The following is a 9,579-nucleotide window of genomic DNA, read 5'->3' as shown; positions in this document are numbered from 1 at the left end:
GCACGCTCCTCACTCTCAACCACGGTGTGTTTCCAGAAAACGTGCTTCTATCTCCTGTCCTCTCTCCTGTAGGTCGATCTGGTGGGCGGGCTTCGGTCATCATGTATTCACACGTGAATAGTAAGGGCATGTCTACTTGCGGGAGAACAGCTCTGCCCTGGCGCCCTGACAGCTTTGCCCGCATCCACACAGGCCACCAGGCGGCGGCTCAAGCTGTCGCCTATCTGAGTCTTGGCGGAATGCCTTGTGGTCCTCCCGGAACGCAGGAGCATGTGATGCTTGCGACGATGGGCTCCGAGGCCGTCTCCCCCCAGTTCTCTCCCCCTGGGAGGCTATCGGGAAACCACTTCTCATCGCCTGCTGGGTCCTGATGAGGTGGGGGACTTTCTGCCATGCCCTCCTCAGGACAGAGCTGCAGAATATTAAACAGCTCGGCTGACGTCTGGAATCGGTTCTGCAGCAACGGAGCATCCCACGACTCACGGTGTAGCCACCAGGTTGCATCAGGTTTCGGGGCTGTCCTTTTTGGTGTCGGGGACACAGCGCACTGGGAGGGGGTACCCTCGGCTTATCCCCCTTTGCCCTGTCTGCGTTGGTAATAACCTCAATCTGAGATTGGCTGCCGGCCCTTCCCCATGAGGAGGCTCGGCCGTCCCCTTCCCCTTGCCTTGTGGTGTAGGATGTACCCGGGAATGAAACAGGCGGAGCCCCTGCTCTCCCGGAGCTGACACTCCAGCGGGGTGACAGACCACAAGGGTAGGCACGAGGAACAAGTGACATCTGTCTTCTAACAGAAGGTGCTATGGATTGTGGAAAACGGGAAATCTAAAGGGTCCGGGCTCGGCACTCTCAGGGAGGCGGCAGACGTCGTGGGAAGTAGAGCGATCGGTGTGCCCCTCGTTGAGGACCTGAGACCCCAGCCAGGAGGGGGAGCTGTGGAAGGCGCACAGAAGAGGGGAGGGTGGAGAGGCAGCCCTGGCCCCATCCTGAAGGCCCCGCCAGCTGTTCTGACTTTGGCTTTCCATCGAGGCATATGGCGAAGCATCGCAGAGTTTGTGTTTTTCGCCTTTTTATTGCAAAATAAAAGATACAGGTACAGAAAGCCACACAAAACAAATGTAGAGCTAAGTGAGCTCTTACAAAGCCTGTCCTCAGTTAGTCACCTTCCAGGTCAAGAAGTAAATTTGCCAGTTTCCTCAGAGCCCCTCTGTGGGCTCTGTCCCACTCAGAGACCCTCACCTCTGCCCAAATGTAACACCATCCTGACTTGCCTCTTAATCACTTGTTTGCTTTCTCTCTGTTTTTTCTCTCAAGTTTGCATCTCATCTCTGGTCACTATAGTTTAATCTTAATACATCTTTTTTTTTTTCTGGTGAGGAGGATTGGCCCTGAGCTAACATCCGTTGCCAATCTTCCTCTTTTTTTTTTGCTTGAGGAAGATTAGCCCTGAGCTATCATCAGTGCCATTCCTCCTCTATTTTGTATGTGGGATGTCACGACAGCATAGTTCAATGGGTGGTACGTAGGTCTGTGCCTGGGATCTGAACCCATGAAGCCGAGACCACTGGAGCAGAGCATGTGAACTTAACCACTGCACCACAGGGCCAGCCCCACTATTTGTCTTTTTGATTACAGCTATCCTAGTAGATGTGAGTGGTATCTCATTGCAGTTTTTATTTGAACTTCTCTAATGACTAATGATGTTGAAGATCTTTTCATGGGCTTATTGGCCATTTGTATATCTTCTTTGGAGAAATGTCTATTCAGACTCTGCCCATTTTTAATTGGGTTGTTTTTTTATTGTTGAATATAAGGCTTCTCTATACATTCAGATACATGTCCCTTGTCAGCTACATGATTTGCAAACATTTTCTCTCCTTCTATGGGTCATCCTTTCACTTTCTTGGCAGTGTCCTGTGAAGCGCAAAAAGCTTTTAATTTTGAGGAAATCCAATTTATTTATTTTTTTCTTTTGTTGCTTGTGCTTCTGGTGTTATCTCTAAGAAACTATCACCTAACCCAAGGTCATAAAGATTTACTCCTATATTCTATCTAGGAGTTCTATAGTTTTAGATGGCTATAGTTTAGACCTCTTATATATAGGGCTATGATCCACTTTGAGTTGATTTTTATGTATGATGTGAGGTTGGAATCCATATGGACCATAGAATTTTCTTTTCCTTTTTTTTTATTGAGGTAAGATTGGTTTATAACATTATATAAACTTCAGGCATGCATCATCATATTTTGATTTCTGTGTAGGTTACATCATATTCACCACCCAAAACCTAATTACCATCCATCACCATATACGTGTGCCCAGTCACCGCTTTTGCACTCCTCCCTCCCACTTCTCCTCTGGTAACCACCAGTCCAATCTCTGTATCTGTGTTTGTCGTTGTTTTTATCTTCTATTTATGAGTGAGATCATACGGTATTTGACTTTCTCCTTCTGACTTATTTTGCTTAGCGTAATACCCTCAAATGGACCATTGAACTTCCAATTTTTTGCAAGTGAGTATCCAGTTGAAAAGGACTATTTGTTGAAAAGACTATCTTTCTTCATTGATTTGTCTTGTCATCCTTGTTGAAAATCAATTGACGTAAATGTTAAGTTCTATTTCTGGACTCTTAATTCTATTCCGTTGGTTTATATGTCAATCCTCATGCCGGTACCACACTGTCTTGGTTACTGTAGCTTTGTAGTAAGTTTGGAAATTGGACAGTGTGAGTTCTTCAGCTTTATCCTTCCTTTTCAAGATTGTCCTGGCTATTCTGGATCTCTCGTGTCTCCATATGAATTTTAAAATCAGCTTGTCCATTTCTACAAAAAAGACAGCTGGAATTTTGATAGGGATTGCATTGAACCTGTAGATCAATTTGGGGAATATTGCCATCTTGGAAATATTAGATTTTAGAATTCATGAATATGGGATGTCTTTCCATCTTTTTACATTTATTTCAACAAGGTTTTGTAGTTTCAGCATACAAATCTTGCACATTTTTGGTTAAATTTATTCCTAGGTATTTTCTTCTTTTTGATACTATTATAAGTGCAATTGTTTTCTTAATTTCATTTTTGGTTGTTCATTGCTAGCGTATAAAAATATAATTGAATTTTGTATATTGATCTTCTATATCCTGACACAATGCTGAACCTGTTTATTAATCCTTAGGATTTTCTATGTATGGGATCATGTCATCTGCACATAGAGAGATTTTTACTTCTTCCTTTCCAATATGGAGGACTTTTATTTCTTTTTTTTTTTTTGGCTAATGCCCTGGCTGGAACTCCAGTGCAATGCTGAATGGAAGTCACAAAAGTGGACATCCTTGTCTTGTTTCTGATCTTAGGGAGACAAGCAGTCAGTCATTCTTCATTAAATATGATGTTATCTGTAGGTTTTTCATAGATATTCTTCACTAGTTGAGGAAATTCCCTAGTTTGTTGAGAGTTTTTATCATGAAGAGGTGTTGGATATTGTCAAATGCTTTTTCTGTATCTGTTGAGATGGTACGATGGTTTTTGTCCTTTATTCTATTAATACAATGATTGATATTTAGATGTTAAGCTAACCTGTGGTCCTGGGACAAATACCACTTGAGTATGGTTTTACATGTTGCTAGATTCGGTTTGCTGATATTTAGTTGGGCATTTTTGTGTGAAGTTCTTCTCTTTTGAAGTTTTTGTCTGGTTTTGCTATCAGGATGACACTGTCCTCATGGAACGAATTGGAAGCATTCCCTCCTCTTCTGTCTTAGAAGAGTTTAAATGTTTGGTAGAATTCATCTGTGAAGCCAAGTGAATAGAATTTTTCAAACTATCTATTTCTTCTTGGCTCAGTTTCATTAGTTTGTGTCTTTCTAGGAATTTGTCCATTTTATCTAAAGTGATCTAATTTGATAGCATACAGTTGTTTACAGTAATCTCTTATAATCCCCCCCCTTTTTTTCCTATAAGGTCAGTAGTAGAGTCTCCTCTTTCATTGATGATTTTAGTAATTTGAGTCTTTTCTCTTTTTTTTTTGGTTAGAGTAGCTAGAGGTTTGTCAATTTTTTTTCCCTGAGGAAGATTCACCCTAAGACAATATCTGTTGCCAATATTCCTATATTTTGTATGTGAGCCACTGTCACAGCATGGTCACTGATAGATGAGTGGTGTAGACCCATGCCCAGGAACCGAACCCAGACCAGCACCACAGAGAGTGCTGGACTTAACCACTAGGCCACGGAGCTGGCCCAGGAGGTTTCTCAATTTTCTTGATCTTTTCAAAGAAACAGCTTTTGATTTTGTCGATTTTCTCTATTGCTTTCCCTTCTCTATTTGATTTATTTACACTCTAGTCTTTATTATTTCTTTTCTTCTGCTTGTTTGAGTTTAGTTTTCTCTACTTTTCCTAGTTTTTTTCAGGTAGAAAATTTGTTTATTAACTTGAGATTTTTCTTTTTTTTGATATAGATATTTGCGGCTGTAAATTTTCCTCTAAGAATTTCTTTGGCTGTATATCACGTTTTGTTATGCTGTGTTTCATTTCCATCATTTGAAAACATTTTATAATTTCTTTTGTAATTACTTCTTTGATCCATTGGCTATTTAATAAAATGTTGCTTTATTTCTCCATATTTGTGAATTTGCCCAATTTTCTCCTGTTGTTTATTTCTAATTTAGTTGCAGTGTGGTCAGAGAATATACGTTATGTGACTTCACTTCTTTTAAATTTATTGAGACTCATTTTATGGCTTCAGGTCTGGCCCATCCTAGAGAACGTTCCGTGTGCGCTCGAGGCTTGTGTGTGCTCTGCTGCTGTTGGCGGAGGGTTCTAGGGGTGCCTGTCAGGTCTAGTTGGTTTTAGGGTTGTTCAAGCCTTCTATTTCTTCATTAATCTTCTGCCTAGTTGTTCTATTTATTACTGAAGTGGGGCTTTGGAGTTTTCAGTTATTGTTGTTGAATTGTCTCTCTCTCCTTTCAGTTCTGACCATTTTTGCTTCACGTATTTTGGGATACTGTTGTTAGGTGGATACAAGTTTATAATTGTTAGTCTTCTTGACGGATTGACAATTTTATTATTTTTAAATGTCCTTTTTGTCTCTAGTAACAATTTTTGTCAATGTCTATTTTGTCTGATATTAGTATAACCACTCCAGCTATATTTTGGTCACTACTTGCATGACATAGATTTTTTCATCTTTTTACTTTTATTCTATTCTAAAGGAACTTTTTGAGGCAATAGATATGTTACATATTTTGATTGTGGTGGTGGCTACATGACTACATACATTTGTCAAAACTCATGGAAATGTACACTTAAAAAGGGTGACTTTTACAGCATGTAAATTATATCTTAATACACCTGAGCAAAGGAAAAATAAAGAGAATGGTACGAGAGAAATTCTAGACATCAAAAAGAGATTACTCTCTCAAGGAGTTTTGCTGAAAATGAGAGCTGTGAAATGGGACATTTGCTGGCAGGGGAAGTAAAGTCAAAGTGAAACAAAGAGGTAAAATTTTTTTGCAATTATTTTTTGATGACAGAAGCAAGACCAGTGAGTTTGTTGATGGGAATCATCCAATAATGAAGGAAGAGAATTGCTAGAACCATGTCCCTGAATCAATGAGAAAGGATGGGATCTGGAGCACAGGTGGAAGTCTTGGTTCAGATTGGAGCATGGACAATTTTCCAATCATAACAGGATGGAGGGCACATTGTATGCATCTACATGCCAGCAGTGGGTAGATATTGTGCTGTGAATCTGGAAATTTTCTTTTGATTGCTTTTGTTTTCTCCATGAAGTAGAAACCAAGATCAAGAGCTGAGAGTGTTCACTCTTAACGACTGCTAGCTCACCTGAACCTGGCCACTTCTCTTCTTCTCTGTAGACCATAGGAGGAATGGACCACGCCTTGCATATGATAGTGTCACCAAGAGATACTTCAAGTGCAGCCAAAAGACTAGGTAATTGGGCCACACGATGTCGAGCAATTCCATTTTTTTGTTAATTTGTTTTTAAGAGAACTGACAAGTACCTTTGGGGCTACATGTTCTCAGCTGGAGTTTGTCTCCAGCCTCCATTCTGTAGCTCTTGTCTTTCCTGCCTGTTCTTTATTTGGGTGTCTGTTTGTTCAGCTGAATGAGGTGTGGACTGTCAATATAAACTCAGCCAAGAGGTCTCTGGCTTTTGAATCCATCCTCCTTCCTGTCTCTAGATGGCTTTTATTACACTAATGCCTTTCTCAATATCTAAATTAAACTTAATTTCTCTCTCCTCCCTCCAAAAAATCTGTTTTCCTCTCTATCCAGTATCCTCATCTCAGTAAATGCCACAATCATTGGAACTCTCTCTATTTCCTCCCTTTATCCCCATCCCCCATTGCCTCCATATTCAGGCCATCAGCAAGTCCTCTTTGTCCTTTCTTCAAGACGTCTCAAGGACCCGACCACTTCTTTCATCTCTATTTCCCATTACCTTAATCCAGACCTCCACCGCCATCTTTCCCTTGGGCTACTGCAACAACTTCCTTAATTTTCTCTCTGCCTAAGCTCGCTGCACCCATGGATCTATTCTCTACCACGGCATACAAAGTTCCGTCCAACCTGAATCTTGCCTACTTCTCAAATCTCACCTCATGCCCTCTCCCCTTTCTTACTCCTGTCTAGCTGCACTGATCTCCTTTCATTTCTTTGAACACCACACGCTGTTTCTGGCTCAGAATATTTTCTCTGCCCCTTTGTCTGGAATGCTCTTTCATCTACTCCTCAAATGGCTGGCCCTTTCTCATCTTTAAGGTCTCTGCATAGTTGTCATCTCTCAGAGATAGCTTCCCTCACTACTTTATCCAAAGTTGGCTTTCCCAACCCCACTCTCCTTGTCCTTATAACATTCTAATCTCTTTTGTTTTGCTCCTGTCCCCACATTCTTTTTTAGTCTATTTCTCCACTAGACTGAGAGACTGAATATACAGACAATAGCCAGACCATATATAAAAATAGAACTTAGACTCACAACCTGCAGCAGCCTGCCCCGTACACCAACTACCTCATCTACGACAAAGAACCCAGGAAGCAGACCTGCTGCCAGTCAGGTTGCAGAAAGCCAGGCTGCTGTCTCCAATCACAGTCCAGGAAGCTAAACAACAACTTCTGTAACATTTGGCCCCAAATGGCCAAGATTTGATTAATAACTGACAGCTTCCCTAATTTTTGTCTCTGCTTCCAATTTAGGAACAACCAGAGAAAGCCAAATATGCACCTTGCCCAATCACATAGGATGCCGGGCTTCTAGTTTGTGTGCCTACAGCTTCCCCATGCCCACCGCCTCCAATCAGGGCATGCCTGAAGCCTTCTCTTCTGTTCACCATAAAGCTCTCCTACTCCTCTGCCTGCCTTTGACTCTCTGCCAAAGTACAGCTGACGCCCTTGCTATAGCAAGCTCAGAATAAACAGACTTTACTTGTCTCATTCAGTTGGTCATTGTTTATTTCCACAAGACTATTAAAAGAAATGGACCATGCCTTGCTTACAATTGTATCATCAAGGCAACAATGCTCAATCAATACTTGATGAATGAGTGAATGAATTAATGGAAATCAAAAAGCATTAGTTGACCATATGATACAGCTATTCCACTTCTGGGTATTTATCTAAAGAACACAAAAACACTAATTTGAAAAGATATATGTACGCCTATCTTCGTTGTAGCATTATTTACATTGTAGCATTATTATAGCCAAGACTTGGAAACAACCTAAGGGCCCATTGATGGATGAATGGATAAAGAAAATGTGATATGTATATAGTGGAATACTACTCTGCCATAAAGATGAAATCTTGCCATTTGTGACAATGTGGATGGACCTTGAGGGTATTATGCTAAGTGAAATAAGTCAGACAGAGAAAGACGATTACTGTATGACTTCACTCATGTGTGGAAGATTAAAAAACAAAGCAAAACAACAACAACAAAACAAACACATAGATATGGAGAACAGATTGGTGGTTATCAGAGGGGAACACGGGTCGGGGGAGGGCAAAAGGGGTAAAGGGGACATTGGTACAGTGACAAATGGAAACTAGACTTTTGGTAGTGAACACAGGTAGTCCATACATAAGTTGGAATAAAATGATATACACATGAAATTTATATGTTATAAACCAATGCTACCTCAATTATAAAAAGGAAAAAATAAAGTAAAATCATTAGTTGAATAGTCATTCCTTCCCCAGCTTGGCTTCAAGCTTATTCCTTGCTGTATCCACCCTTACATCCTCTAAGCATGCTTTTCTCAACCAGATCTTCTTCCCTGTGCTCATGGTGCATTATTTTCTATAAAACATTGGAGTCCTTTCTTCTCCATGAAACATTTTTTTGACCACCCTAGCCCTTACTGACTCTCCCTTCTCTGAATTCATACAGCACATACCACCTCATTTTGGATTTCATTTCTTTCAGTTCATAAGGTGTCTACTTTCCTGGGATTGGTGGTGGAATTTCTGGTACCCTTCATGGTGTCCAGCACATACTACAATAATAAAAATAAAGATAATAGCAATAGTGTACTCTTATAACAACCCTGAGGGATATACATTACTACTATTCTTGTTTTACAGATGAGGAAACTGAGGCACAGAGAGACCAATTCTCTTGCCTAAAGTGATGAATTAGTAAGAAGTAGAGGTGAGGTTTGAATTCAGTTCTGCCCAACTGGTATCATATATCTGTCAAAACTGTATACCATATGAGCAACTTTTCATATTCTGTGTGCATATTAGGTCCTCAATAAATGTTTCTGAAATTAATGAAATAATCAAATTCAAAAGTTTCATAAATGAAAAACAGAACGGAAAAGAACTCTTTAGGATGGTTCCAAAGGGTTAAATGGAGCAAGGGACATGGAAACCAGATGAGCTAAACCCCCAGATTCTGCATTCCCACCCAGCCTCCTGCTGTGATCCCAGGCAAGTCCTTTTGTCCCCAGGGTTTATTCACCCAGCTCATGTTACCTTGTTACTTAGACCTGCCTTGAGACTTTTTCCCAAGATGAACCAAACAGTGACTGCAGGATATTTGGTGATAAAAGTTAGCAGTTTTTCTCTTGGTGATTACATTAAACTCCATTCAACCGTCCTTTCTGAGGGTATGGTGCTGGCTGCTAAGGAGAATACCAATACCAAGCAGGCACCGGGCGTGTCCTGTGGCAGTTTGTAACAAGGAACCACAGACATCAGTTCAGCGGAGACACAGATCTTTCCTGTGCTTGCTGCATCAGCGCAGGGACTAATCCCTATTTCATGGGATAGAGATTCCTATATAATTTTGAATATACCTTCAGTAGAAGGGTTGGAAAAATCTTTTTGACTGGCTAAACATGAGGTGTTCTAATACCATTGTACCTGCAAAGCTATGAAGAACCTATCTCAGAGAAGATTTGAAAATATTTGCCAAAGTAGTGTTGGATTAAGTAAACATAAAGGTAGTGTCTGTTTAGGAACGTGTCTTTGAAGGGGTCTAGGGAACATCATGCCTGTCCTGGAAGCAGGGACAATTGTGATGTGTGATAGCATCATCCCAAAAGCTGCTGCC

The 9,579-nt window shown here is 40.8% G+C and overlaps 1 long non-coding RNA gene across 1 annotated transcript; it reads left to right on the top strand.

Annotated features, from left to right (window-relative positions):
* Positions 1 to 252: 252 nt before the first annotated feature.
* On the top strand, positions 253 to 7,457 carry LOC138916377 (uncharacterized). Its single transcript, XR_011423612.1, has 3 exons — positions 253 to 497; positions 5,796 to 5,954; positions 7,221 to 7,457. It is a non-coding gene; the product is annotated as an uncharacterized lncRNA (long non-coding RNA).
* Positions 7,458 to 9,579: the final 2,122 nt, after the last annotated feature.

Source organism: Equus caballus, chromosome 12, assembly GCF_041296265.1.
Source record: "Equus caballus isolate H_3958 breed thoroughbred chromosome 12, TB-T2T, whole genome shotgun sequence".
Lineage (NCBI taxonomy): Eukaryota > Metazoa > Chordata > Mammalia > Perissodactyla > Equidae > Equus > Equus caballus.
The sequence above is the reverse complement of the archived record's forward strand: the minus strand, read 5'-3'. Positions and strand labels throughout refer to the sequence as shown.